Below are 14,846 nucleotides of genomic sequence, written 5' to 3'. Positions count from 1 at the left end.
CAAAGTAAGTATGGAAGAAAACATTCAAATTATGGGTCATATGCTGAAAGTGCAAACCAAACTTTGTGAGTCATCATTGATGGGTATACTTTGCCTTTCATTATTATCTGTAGGTAGCCTTATGAAAAAATCTATTTTGATACTATGAACTCTGAGGTTTTATTTGACTTGGGGGTTCTTCCAGATGACTCTGAAGTGTCCTTTATTTCCATTTCCACAAAATAGTTAGTCATAGGAAGAGTTGAAAAAATAAGACCTTCAGAATCACACAATTTTCAAAGCAATTCCAGGAAGCCTGGGCCAAGGCTCATTTTAAGAAACAGGGAAGTAAGTAACTTAAAAAAATATTTTTGCAGTCACACTATTACTAGAAAAACTAGGAATGACAGCCTCTCTTATCAAAGGAGATTCATCACCTTCAACAAGTACAAAAAGATTGAGATACTACATGCATATTTTCAGACCACAATGCTATGAAACTTGAAATCAACCACAAGAAAAAATAAGGAAAGATAACAAATACTTGGAGACTAAAGGACATCCTACTAAAGAATGAATGGGTTAACCAAGAAATTAAAGAGGAAATTAAAAAGTATATGGAAACCAAAGTAAATGATAACACCACAACCCAAAACCTCTGGGATGCGGCAAAGGCAGTGTTAACAGGGAAGTATGTAGCATTCCAGCCTTCCTAAAAAGGAAGAAAGGTCTCAGATACAAAATCTAACATTACACCTTAAAGAACTGGAAAGAGAACAGCAAATAAAACTCCAAACCAGCAGAAGACAGGAAATAATAAAGATTAGAGCAGAAATCAATGCTATTGAAACCAAAACCAAAACAAAAACAAAAACAACAAAAGAAACAAAAAACAAACAAAGAACAAAAACATGAGAACAGATCAATGAAACCCGAAGCTGGTTCTTTGAAAGAATTAACAAAATTGATAAATCCCCTAGCCAGTTTGATCAAAAAGAAAAAGAAAAGGACCCAAATAAATAAAATCAAGAATGAAAGAGGAGGGATCACAATCAACACAGCAAAAATACAAATAAGAGAATATTATGAGCAATTATACGCCAATAAAATTGGCAATCTGAAAGAAATGGACAAATTACTAAAAACATACTAACTACCAAAACTGAAACAGGAAGACATAGAAAATTTGAAAAGACCCATAACCAGTAAAGAAATAGAATTAGTAATCAAAACTCCACAAAACACAAGAGTCCAGGGCCAGATGGCTTTCCAGGGGAATTCTACAAAGGAGATTCATGAAAGCTGCAAATTAGTTGTAAGCATCAATAAGAATTCACATCCAGGGAAGGAAGTGGGGGACCAGAGAGGGAAGGGTGGAGGAAGAGAGAGGAGGTAAGTTATTCTGTCACTAGAGTTATTTAAGGTGTCTCCTCTTTGCCATCCTGTGTTCAAAGAAACAACCTAATTTACACATCCATACCCATTGGGCTCTAATGTTAACTTCCATTATAAAGAAGCAGTGGCTCCCTAAGAGTAGTCAATTCCACGTCTTGGGATCAAAACAATAACAATGAGCTTGTAACATCTTGATCTTTTCATGAAGTAAACATAATTCTACCATCATACTCTACTCATATTAGATCCTAGTATATTTTTACTACTATCATGGTGAATTGTACCTTTCTTTCATATATGTGCTTAAATATCTAAATAAGTACTTGGAAACATGTATTGGCTCAATTTATTGAAAATCAGAGCAAAGAGTTATAGTATATTTTTGTTCCATATATAAGAGCTGATAACTTGGCCTACTGTTTGATATAATCACCAAACACCTAAAACAGCATAACTAGTACAGTTCAGAGAAGTGAGGGGGGGGGCAGAGGAAGTCACCCCTAAAAACACCAATTTGGCGGGTGGAATTTTTTATTTTGCTGAGAGCAATTAAGGCCGCCCAGACTCACAAAAGCTTTTTACATTTTCCTTAACTGCCTAAAAGAATTTAGATACCGGCCTGTACCACAAAGAGAGTTACTACCACATATAACTTTTTATTTCTGAAAGACTCTAACCACATGGCAGGACACACTTCTGTTTATCCAACATGTGTTCTTTGCATTTCCTGTGATTTCCCTTTCTCAACCCTTTCACCTGCTTCTCCTTAGCTCAGGATGGCAAATAAACCTCACTTGCGATACTGTCTTTGACTCTTCATGCTTTGTGGGTCTCCCATACATATGTCATTACATTTTTCTCCTATTAATCTGTCTTATGTCAATTTAATTATCATAACAATCAAAGAACCTAGAAAGGAAAAGTGAAAAGATTTTCACCCCCATCAAGAATGAAACTACTCACCAATAGTTTGTTCATTCAAATTAAGTGTTAAATTCTAATATAAATGCCAGTGAGAAGAATAATTGTGTTGCTGCTGATAAAGACACAAAGACTAAAATTTCCACAAAGAGATTTAAGGATTCACCCATTAGCAGAACTCCCAGAATCAATAACCCATTAAGAAGGAAGGATTAGGCTGATGCTAACCAGCAGATCATCCAAATGACTGGGGGGAAGCCCTGATGCATTTACTACAAATAATGGACGGTAAATGGTTCAAGCAGGTCAGTGCTACTCAGAGCTGCTGGGCATGGTTCAAAATCTCTGCTTTCGAGTGATACCAGAAAATAAAGATGTATTTTCTTGCTGTCCCATTCATGATACTCTAATGGCCATAGTCCGGAGTACAATGGATTGAGTTGCCTCTACTTCAATAGCACTACTATTGGTGTCTTTAAGTCTTTGTGTTGTTTCTTATGAAACAAAATTGAGAATATGAGTAGTGTGAACAATTGAGAAGTTGAGACAAGAAATCCACATCTGCAAGAAGTAAATACATTTATTTTGAAGGATTAGGGACTTTCCATAATTCTACAATTTGCTTGACACAAATGTAATACTCATGTAACTACCAATCACCGTTTACCTGCCATTATTCCCCTCAGTTTTGTCACTGTTGAGTGAGTGGTGAGGTCTTCATACCACATAGGGATGTGGTATCACAGAGGGAATGACAGGTCCTGGGGTTGGCTGTTCAGGTACTGTTTTGTGTCCTCTTTTTCAGAGGTTCCACACTCTATCCAGTTTGTCTTCTGAACAGAATGGTCCTAAACGATAAACATCTAAGGTTTATTCAAACTGCCTCTGGATAAACACCTAAGATTTATTCAAACTCCCTCTATATATACTTGGGTTGTTGACCTTAGATGCTGCTTCTCTTCTGTTGTTAGTGCTTCCTGAATAACAAACATTTCCTCATTTATACTAAGATAAATCACCAAACTTTGGCATCTGTTGATGTTACTGCATGCACACTATCTGATTTGGAACTGGACTCAAGTCCTTCCTAATACATATCCTCTCACCCTTATTTGGGAAAAGTAGATTGTGTTTCTTATTTAGAACTACTCTCAGTAACTTTGGAATTCATGGTTTCATCTGTCCTATTGTCACCTTTCATTAAATAAAAATTTGATCCAAAGAAATGATTTAATCCCTTTTATTGAAGTAATCATTACTGTTAAGAAAATGTTTAAACCATAGAGATTCAACAATAGAGAAGAAACTGAGATGGATGGAGGGAGAAGGGTGGGAGATGGGATATATGAATGATGGGTATTAAGGAGGGCACTTGTTATGATGAGCACTGGGTGTTGTATGTAAGGGGACGAATCGCTGAATTCTACTCCTGAAACCAATATTGCAATTTATGTTAACTAGCTAAAATTTAAATTAAAAACAAAGAAGTCTTTAATGTGACAGAAATTGGACCCTGTAATTATGAAAACAAACTTTTTCTCACAGTATTTCCTAAATTAAAACATAACACATTCCTGAAGCCAAAGTTGTTAATTGCTAGAAAGGAATAATTGTGATTCACTAAAATAAAAAACTTGAGAAAAGCAAACTGATCCTTATGATTCTTTTTTTTTTAATTTTTTTATGTTTTTATTTTACTTTTGAGAGAGAGACAGAGTGCGAGCAGAGGAGGGGCAGAGAGAGAGGCAGACACAGAATCCGAAGCAGGCTCCAGGCTCTGAGCTGTCAGCACAGAGCCCAACGCGGGCTCCAACTCACGGACTGTGAGATCATGACCTGAGCCGAAGTCGGACACTTAGGCAACTCAGCCACCCAGGGGCCCCTGATTCTTATGATTCTCAAAAATTTTAGTTATTTGCCAAACTTGTAAGGCTGAAAAGTGGGAAAATTACCCAGTTTTGAGTTTAAGCACAACCTCTGACCTAATATTGCCTGACTACTAAGCTCTATTGGCCTTGTCTTAACTATAACACAAAAATTTAAAAAATTTGAGTAGTGATATGAAAGTGTGTATGCTGTTGGTGATAGACTCCATAATTAGTTCTAGTAAATCACTAAAAAGAAAGTGAAAAAAAAAAAGGCAGAACAACCACTTCTAGGACAAGATTGGAATCTAGAGAATGTATATTACCTAAAATATCCAGTTTCTGACAAAAGTACCATATGTCAAAAAACAAGAAAGCGTAACACATATTCAGGGGAATAAAAGGCAATTAGTAAAAACTCTCTCTGAATGGACCCAGATGCTGGACTTAGCAAAAAAATAAAATAACAGCTATAAAACAATGTTCATTTATTGAGTCCTTAGATCTCAACAAGTTTGACCCGACAGAAGAAAGAATCATGGAACATGAAGACAGATCAGTAGTGAAGAGAAATAAAAAGAACAGAAACACAAAGAATGAAGAAAACTGAACATAACCTCAGAGACCTGTAGAACATATCAAACAGAGGAACATATACAGAAGGAAAGGACAGAAAAAAATCTTTGAAGAAAGTATGGTCAAGAATTTCCCATATTTGAGGAAAAATATTAATTTACACATCCATAAAGCTTGACGGACAAGTAGGATAAACGTGAATAGGACAAAAGCTACACATATCACAGTTAAACTACTGAACCATACATTTTAGGATTGTTGCTTTTGGTTTTTTGTGACTGATTTTGGTATTTTAATGAGTATTGAGTTCAATCTCTTGATTGCTTTGGGCGGTATGAGCATTTTATGATATTAATTTTTCCAATCCACAATCATGAGGTGACTTCCATTTGTTTGTGCCTTCTTTGATTTCTTTCAGCAAAGTCTTGTGCTTTTCATCATATAGGTCTTTCACTTCGCTGGCTAAATTATCTAGATTTTATGTTTTTATTTTTGATGCTACTCTGAACAAGATATTTTTATTTTTTTCAGATGTTTCATTATTACTGTAAAATAATGAAACTGATTTCTGTATATAGATTTTGTATCCTGAAACTTTACTCTGATTAATTTGAACAGTTTTATGATTGACTCTTCAGGATTTTCTATACATAAAATCATATCAGTTGCACATAGTGACCATTTTACTTTTGCCTTTCTGATTTGGATGCCTTTTCTTTCTTTGTCTTGCCTAATGGTTCTAGCCAGGACTTCTAGTACCACAGTAATGGTGAGAGTGGGCATTCATGTCTTGATCCTGATCTTAGAGAAAAAGCTTTCAACTTTTCACTATTGAATATAATATTAGCTGTGGCTTGTCATATATAGCCCATACTATGTTCCTTCTATACTCAATCTATTAAGGCTTTATAACATGAAGGATGCTGTATGAGTTGCATTTTTCTGTGTCTAGTGACATAATTATGGTATTATCTTTTATTTTATTGATATATTACATTTATTGAAGTGTGTGTGTTAAAGGAAACTTGCACCCTAGAGAGAAATCTAATTTGGTCCAGGTGTTCTTGAATTTAATTTTCTATTTTGTTGAGAATTTTTGCATCAGGGATGTAGGCCTATAGTTTTCTCTTCTTGTGGTATTCTTATCTGGTTTGGGTATGAGGGTAACAATGGCCCCACAGAACGAGTTTAGAAGGATGCCCTTCACTTTGGTATTATGGAAGAGTTTGTGGAGGAATGATGTTTCTTTAAATGTTTGGTAGAATTCACCTGTAAAGCCATCAGTTCCTGGGGGTTTGTGTTGGGCTGATTATTAATAAATCTCCCAATTTACTCATTTGTCTATTTTTCTCTTTCTTCTGGATTCAGTCTTGCTAAGGCTGTGTTTCTAGAAATGCATCCTATCTTCTAGGTTATGTAATTTGCTGGCATACAATTGTTCATAGTAGCGTCTTATGCTCCTATGTATTGCTGTAGTATCACTTGCAATGTCTCCTCTTCCGTTTCTAATTTTATTTGAGTTATCTCTCTTTTGTTCTTAGTCTAGCTAAAATTTTTTCAACTTGGTCGATCTTTTCAAAGAATCAGATTTTAGTTTTGTTGTTTCTTTTTGTTGTTTTGTTGTTGTTTGGGTCTTCATTTCATTTCTGCTCTGATCTTTCATCTCTATTATTTCCTTACTTCTAATAAGTTTGGACTTATCTTGTCCTTCTCCAGTTCCTTATGCTGTAAAATTAGGTAGTTTATTTGATGTCTTCCTAATTCTTTGATTTTTTGATTATTAAACTTCTATCCAGAATAGTATTTTTCTCTAGCCCATAAGATTTGATATGTTGTCTTTCCATTTCATTTGTTTTGAGATAATGTTTTATTTTCCTTTTGATTTACTTTTGACTTTTTGGTTATTCAGAAGTATTTTGTTCAGTTTCCACATATTTGTGAATCTTCTCACTTTCTTATTGTCAGTTCCATAAATAGGAAAGATAGTCTGAAATTTGAGATTTGTTTTGTGTCCCATCATATAATCTATCCTGCAGAATAAAGAGATGAGTGTGTACTTGGCAAATATTGGAGGGCATGTCCTATAGATGTCTCTTACGGGCACCTGGGTGACTCAGTTGGTTAAGCGTCTGACTTCGACTCAGGTCATGATCTCACAGTTCATGAGTTTGAGCCCCGTATCGGGCTCTGTGCTTAGCTCAGAGCCTGGAGCCTGCTTCGGATTCTGTGTCTCCCTCACTCTCTCTCTCTCTCTCTGCCCCTCCCCAACTTGCTCTCTGTCTCTCTCTCAAAAAATAAGACAAAATTAAAATTTAAAAAAAAATTCTTTTTTAAAAGAAGTCTCTAAAGCCCATTTCTTCTAAGGTACTTTTCCATTGCAATGTTTCCTTGTTGATTTTCTGTCTGGATAACGTATCTACTGCTGACAGGTAATGAAGTCCCGTACTATTAATGGATTGCTATATGTTTCTCCCTTAAGATCTGTTGGTATTTGCTTAATAGACTTCAGTGCTTGAATGTTAGGAGTACAAATACTTGTGGTTTTTACATCTACTTGCTGTATTGATCCTTTTATCATTACGTAATGACCTTCTTGTCTTTTGTTACCACTTCTAATTTTGACTTGAAATTCAGTTTGTTTGATATATAGTAGGCTGCAGCTATTGTCTTTTGGTTTTCACTTGCTTGGAAAATCATCTGCCATCACTTCACTTTGAGCTTATGTATGTCTTTAGAGCTGAAAGGTCTCCTGTGACATATAGTGGGTGACATATAATTGGGTCTTGTTTCTTTAACCATACAACCACTGTGTGCTTTATGATTGGTAAATGTATCCATTTATTTTTAGGGGGATTATTAATATGTAGAACTTACTAGTGTTCATTTGCTATTTCCCATCTGTATTGTTTCTTTTTCATTGTTTCTGCCTCCCTTGTTAATTGGTGGGTTTTGTCGTGACATGTGGCTTTTCTTTTTTTCCATGTTTTGTGTCTGCTCTAGATTTTTGCTTCAGTGTTTCCTTGAGGCTTACATAAAACATGTGGGCCTTTTTCTTTTGCTAGCAACTCATATTTATTTGTATCTGCTCTACATTTTTGCTTTACAGTTACCTTGAGGCTTAAATAAAAAATGCTAGCCCTTTTTCTGCCACTAGCAGCTCAAATTAACTTGTCTATGTTACCCTCTTTTATGTTTTTGATGTCACAAATTACCTCTTATTATGCTATGAATTTGTTAACCAATTATAGTGCCTATCATTATTTTTAATGCTCTCTTCCTTTACCCTATTCTGTAATTTTTTGAGAAACTATTCTTAAACAGAGTTAATGTTCTAATTTTGACTGTATCACCTTTATCAGAGTTTTATGTGATTTCATTTATTAGTGTCTTTCATTTCAGCTGGAAGAGTTCTTTCTGCATTTCTTGCAAGGCAGGTCTAGTGGTAAACTCCCTCAGCTCTGTTTGTCTGGGAATGCACTTTTTTTCCTTCATATCTGAACATCTTTGGTGGATAGAATATTCATGACTGGCATCTTTATCTTTCAATACTTAGAATACGTCACTCAATTGACTCCTGGCTGTAGAGTTCCTGCTGAGAAATCTGCTGATAGCCCAAGGCATAGCGGGTAAAGGGTAGGGGGTTCTTTGTGGGCTAACTCTTCTTTCCCTTGCCTTAAGAATTCTATCATTGAGTTTGGACACTCATCATAATGTGTCATTGTTTTCCCATTGAGATAATAAAATGTTCTATGAGCTCTGTTGACTTGTATGTTAAATTCCTTTCCCAGGTTTCTCTGACCCCTTCCTCTGTTCTCCTGATACACTCCTTAATCTTATATTGGCTTTTCTAATAGTCTGATAACTCACATAGGGTTTTGTCACTTGTTTGAAATCCTAGCTCTCTCTCCTTTTCTACTTGAATCATTTCTAAATTCCTATCCTCCAGGTAACTTAATCTCTCTTCCATGTGACCTGCTATATTTCTAATGCTTCTTACTGCATTTTTTCATCTCATTTGAGTCTCTCAGCTCCAGAATTTGCTTGAGTCTTTTTTTTATAATTCCAATCTCTTTGGTAAGTACTCCTGTTCATTAGTTTTATGCTTCAGTTCATGGAACTGCCTTCTAAATTTTCTTGTAGCTTATTGAATTTCTTCATAAAAGCTGTCTTGAATTATACATCAGATCACAATATTTTGTCTTTGAATTTGGCTCTGAAGGATTGCCCTTTATCCTGTGTGATACTGTATTACTATGATTCTTCATAGTGGATGAAATGTGCCTTTGTCATCTCACTTGAAGGCCTGAATACCTTTCTTGTGTAGAAAAGGCTTTGACTCTAACAGTTAAACAGATTGGCAATCCGAAACTTACCTTTGCTTCTCAGTTCATGATATAGCACAATTATTTTATTTTCTCTAACTGGATCTGACTCACCATTAAATTAGGAGCATACCTAAAGGATCTGGCATTTTTTAAAAAGTGGCAGGAGAGTTGTGGGCTTAGCCCTTGGGTCTTTGGGTGTGCCCAAGGACACTGGGATGGGTGGAAGGTATCTCAGAGGTCCCAGACCTCTTCCTGAAATACCAAGGCAGACAGCAGAACACATCTTCTGTCAATTCTTTCTCTGCCTTCTTCGCTTTCTGTCCTTTGTCCCAGTCGCAGAGTTCTCTTCACCCAGGTGCTGCTGAAGAGCAACAGGCCCCTCCAGCTGCACCTGAGCAGTCGGGAGGACTTCACTTACCACCTGTGCTTTCCACCTCCTCTGCCTCCTCTGCTGGTTCCAGCACTGCCGCTCTGGCTGCTGCACCTCCCTTGGCCCTTTGGCCCCATAGCCTCTCTGGTTCTCAATCCACCCACTTTGGATGCACATGGATGATCTCTAATGTCCCCGTATGCTCTGTAGAGGCACTTTTATTCAGTCATGGATGTCCAATTGCACGTAAATTGAGGGGAGAGAAAAATGAACAACTTACACTGCCAAGATGCTGATGTCACCTATTACTCCTTTTAGTAAGGCTGAATGAAGAATCTCCTGTCTGGAATTTTATCTAAATGCAGACTGAGACGGGGTTTTAATGCAGTACAATTGTTACGTGGAAGAAGAGCCATATAAGAAAGATTAGGCAAAGAACCTAAGAAAGACCAAGGGTCCAAGGAACAATGACAGGTGCTTGTTTTATCTCTACGAAAATATTATTCCTCCTGGAACAGGGAGAACGCTACTGGGAAGGCTCTGACTTTATTTTGAAATCAGTCCATTCTAGATGTGCTTAAAACACATCATAGTTGTCCAAACTCCATTTAATATCCTAGAATCAAAATTATCACTCCAGGTCTGGTATGGTGGCCTAAATCCCCTTCAGCCCATCTTTCACTATCTATAAATTCTGGAGAAGTACAAAACACCCCACAACGAGGTAAAAGTAACAAGGAATGCATGGGAGACATAACATGAACAAGTGCAGTATAGGGAATAACTATAACTTTTTTTAACTTTTGAGCCTTTTGTTTCTGCAATAGTTTTTCCTCTTGTGGGACTGTCCTCACAGCAGAAACTGTTAGGATCCCTGGCTTCTTCCCAACCTGATATGACAAAGAAAAATGCTCCCATACATTTCCAAACCCCACCCAGAACCACTTCCCTAGCACCACTTGGGGTGTGTGGGTAGCCAGGGGCCCTAGTCAACAGCCATCCCACCAAACTCTGCCCTCAGCCAGTTCTGCTCTAGTGCTGTTGTGCCATAGGTCACCACGATGCTGTAACTGAAATCATAAGATGTTTTAGTTTGCGTTCTCCCAGGACACACACTGAGATTTGCATGAAGACTGAGAACTGCCCTAAGGAACAACACCTGTGAGGGAGTGAAGGCAGGTGCTCTGGGCAGAGGGAGAAGTTGGACTGCAATGCACTAGCAACAAAACCCACAAGTGATCACACAAGGAGCTAAGGAGTTGGGCTGCCCTTCAAATTGTTTTAACCTGAGGCAGTTTGGCTGCTACAGATGTGAAGGCAGGTAACATTTGTGTAACTGCAGCTGAAGGAGGTGCCATCTGCACTACTAAATGTTTGGTTTTCTCCCGGATTCAATATGTTAAGGAAATATTGGCAAAAGGAAGTGGAGCAGTATTTGTCCTAGTCCAATCAGGCTGCTATCACAAGACAGCATACACTGGGTGGCTTATGAAGACACTGATTTCTCACAGTTCTGAGGCTGGGAAGTCCTAGATCATATCACAAGCAGATTCATACCTAGAGAGAATCCCCTTCCTTCGTAGTCTTCTCACTGTGACCTCACATGGCAGAAGCAGCAAGGGAGCTCAAGTCTGCTTTCATTTTTATAAGAGCCCTAATCCCAATCATCACCTCCCCCAAGCTCACCTCCTAGCATTATCGCCTTGGGAGTTAGGATTTCATCATACGAATTTCTGGGGGGACACAAACATTCGGTCCAAGGCAGTACACTTATTCCCTATAATTTCATTGTGTGAGGCAGGGGGGAAAGGTGGTGTGGGAAACATGAGAAGATTTATAGACAAAGTCCCATGAAAAATTCACCAAGTTTTGACCATGTTTATTAACTGTCCTTTTTGAATAAAATTGTCGTGTTCTAGAAGTATTGTGATCCCCATCTTACAGGTGAGGAAGTTGAGGATCAGAGATTAAATGAATGATCGGAAGCTCCCAGTTAGTAGGAGAGCCTATTCCAGTTCTCACCCCTCTGCCAGAACCATCTCTTAGATTTTCATACTAGACAAGGCATTAACCTTCAGTGGTGAACTAAAATATGAAGTATTAAATATTAAATATTCACATTTTCCCCTTGTGTTCAAACTCTCTGGGGCTGGCTCAACGTGTGCTGGCACATTTTCAATTGTGCATCTATGTCTAAGAGAGAGAAATACAACCTCCTTCCATAAAATACATGGACACAGAGAACTTCCTATCTCAGACAGAATCCACTAAAATTAGTTGCTAATAGGGGCACCTGGGTGGCTCAATCAGTTAAGCATGCAACTCTTGAATTCAGCTCAGTCATGATCTCACAGTTTTTGAATTTGAGCCCCTCATCTGGTTGTGTGCTGTCTGCGCTCTCAGCGCTCTAGGCACAAAGCCTGCTGGGATTCTCTCTCTCTGCCCCTCCCCTGCTTGCACTCAAAATAAATAAACATTTTTCAAAAATTAGTTGATGATTGCAAAAAAAAAAAAAAAAAAGACACTAAATGCATACCTTTGAGAATGTGCCTAACACTCTCCTTTAATGTCATTTTCAAGGGCCATAGCATCAATATTTATCTTTTTAGAAAACATCCTTAGTAACAGATCCTCAAGTGTTAAGGGCCTTTCCAAATAATAGAAACAGTCTGACCCTTAAAAACAAAATTTAAATGTCAAAAGATACATCGAAATTAATATCAAGAAGTTCTTTTAAAACATTATCCCAAAAGTATAGGTGGAAAATTTTGTAGATCCATACTTTCTAGACAGTCTGAGTTCTACAAGAATCAATTTGTTCAAGAGACCAACAAATCCGGGTGTAATTCATTTTTCTTTAATGATTATATCACATCTACATAGTCTTGGACTCTTATGGTCAAAGCCATAACCTACCAGCTGGTATCTCAAGCATGTGCAGTAGCCCATAATCTAATAATTTCCAGGCCCTTAATTACTTCAGTTTAACTCTCTGCTTGAAGTTGGTAACAGTATGGCTCATTCTGCTTGTCTTCCGAGCATCTTCATTTACACAAAGAAGCACCCTTTACCTAAATCTTCACCAGGTTCCAACTCCAGGCCTTTCTCCCTAATATTCTTAGGATGGAGGCCAGGAAACCCTGAAAGCCTTTTCAACCTACCAAGGACTACGATAATGTGAGTGAGGCACTGATCTTGGGTGCAAAATTTTAAAAAGCACCAAAAACTCAGTTATTAAGATCAACATTTTAATGCAGTATTTAAAAAAATAAAGACTTAATGTAAAATCCATGATAAATAAAATATCCAAATTTTAAGTAATTACTGATTTTTCCTTTTACTTCAGGTGCCAAAATGGCTCTACACAGCACTGTTAATTAAAATTTTGATTTGGTGTTCCTTTATAATAGTCATAAATGTTTTCCAACATATTCCCATTTTTCTATTAATGGAAGGTGCACTAAGTCGTGCATTACCACCCCACCTCACCCCTTTTCTTTCCAAGTCCTTTGCCCAACAAAGGGGAAATTAAACTGAAAGCTATAAACTTCATGATAAACCTTATGGCAGTATTCTGCATCTCTGTTACTCTGACATAGGTCCTAAGGCAGCAAACAAGCTAATGTCATTCCCATTTACGTCTTTATATGGACTCCTACTCCATGTGCATTGGTGAAAAAACATTCCCTATCACTTTAGAACTCAATGGACTCTCTAAAATTACTCCCTACAGTTCTGGAAGTGTGTGACTCATTTTTATATATAATCATATGATGTTTACCTTTGTTGCTGGACATTTATGTTCTCTGAAAGACAAACAAAACACTATGAGCTACTTGAGATAGTTTACCTGTTTTCTGTTTGCACCTCCATAACACAAACAACGGGCTAGCACATACATATTGAAAACTCACACTCTCCTTTCTCCTAGAATCCAAGAATGTATCTCTTTGCCGCTTGACACATATACCTTTGGAGTTTGTGACAGTACAATCAATGAACTCATCCTTTCATCCATAAGAAATGTTACTAATCACTCTTTCTGGTTTTACCTCAAATAGGAAATGTTCATGTAACCTTTTAGAGGTGTTTGCCTTAGATCAGTGCACTCTTTTCCTAAGGCACCTCTCCTGGCAGAAGAATATGAAGTAATGCAGAATCTGCAGGCATTACTCAAAGCTACATATGGCAAATAAAACACTTCCTTGAACTGCCATGGTTTACCTTTAAAATGCAGGAGAACTTTGCATAATTCACTCAATTCAACAAATAATAGATGCCTATTCGGTGCCAGACATTGTCACAGGCATACAGCAATGAATACACATAGTAGTATTTGTTTTTAATCTTATAATACTCCATGCAACTTAGCATAAGTAGAAAAACAAAAGCAAAAATTTTCCCAAATCCAAAAGCAAAACTGAGAATCCAAGATGGCCAATTACTGCTTCAAATACTATCAGTCATGCTTTTGCACATCCTGGGATTATGTGTGCTCCAGTTTGAGAAGTAGAGTCTTTGGTTAAAAGCAATATTAAAGTTAATATTTACTTTGGATGAAAATACTTGGGAGTATCATTACAACAAACTCTGAGTCTTCATTTCCATATCATCAGGTTCTGCCTACATTCTGAAATGACAAAGATGGAATCCACTTCAATACTTAGAGAAAACATATAAAACTTACACTTTAGGGGCGCCTGGGTGGCTCAGTCGGTTAAGCATCCAACTCTTGATTTTGGCTCAGGTCATGATCTCATGGTTCCTGAGTTTGAGCCCCACGTCAAGCTCTATACTAGACAGTGCGGAGCCTGTTTGGGATTCTCTCTCCCTCTCTCCCTCTCTCCCTGCCCCTCCCCATCCCTTCTCAAAATAAATAAATAAACTAAAAAAAAAAAAAAACAAAACCAACCATATACTTTAAAAAAAGTCTTGTGTGAGAGGGAGGTAGAATCATTCTTGACACTTTAAGGTCAAGTCCTCACTGACCTCAGAACTACATTGTTCATCATTGCTTTTCTTACCCTTAATTAAACTACTCTCAAGTTCTTTTTTTTTTTTTTTTTTAAACATTTATTCATTTTTGAAAGACAAAAAGAGACAGAGTGTGAGCAGTGGATGGGCAGAGAGAGAGAGGGAGACACAGAGTCTGAAGGAGGCTCCAGGCTCTGAGCAGTCAGCACAGAGCCCGACACAGGGCTCAAACCCACAAACCGTGAGATCATGACCTGAGCCGAAGTCAGACACTCAACCAACTGAGCCACTCAGGCGCCCTAGCGGCTCTCAAGTTCTTAATGCATCTACTGATCAGCTTCAGAAAGGATCTCTTCTTAGAAAAAGTAAATTCTCACACAACACAAATTTTTGGACTTCTCTCTGTAGAGAAATGACAAACACTACTGGTATTCCCTTCTA

General features: G+C 37.5%; 1 protein-coding gene across 1 annotated transcript in view; it reads right to left on the bottom strand.

Moving 5' to 3' along the window:
- The window catches only part of LOC122219139 (amine sulfotransferase-like), a 51,520-nt gene extending 38,858 nt beyond the window's left edge, over nucleotides 1-12,662 (bottom strand). Inside the window, exons 1-2 of the mRNA XM_042937379.1 lie at nucleotides 11,968-12,662; nucleotides 2,963-3,143 (exon numbers count right to left, since the gene is read on the bottom strand). The gene's annotated coding sequence lies outside the window, so the exon portion shown is untranslated. The remainder of the gene's footprint in view (nucleotides 1-2,962; nucleotides 3,144-11,967) is intronic.
- Nucleotides 12,663-14,846: the final 2,184 nt, after the last annotated feature.

Source organism: Panthera leo, chromosome B2, assembly GCF_018350215.1.
Source record: "Panthera leo isolate Ple1 chromosome B2, P.leo_Ple1_pat1.1, whole genome shotgun sequence".
Taxonomy (NCBI): domain Eukaryota; kingdom Metazoa; phylum Chordata; class Mammalia; order Carnivora; family Felidae; genus Panthera; species Panthera leo.
This window is presented reverse-complemented; position numbering and strand designations above follow the sequence as displayed.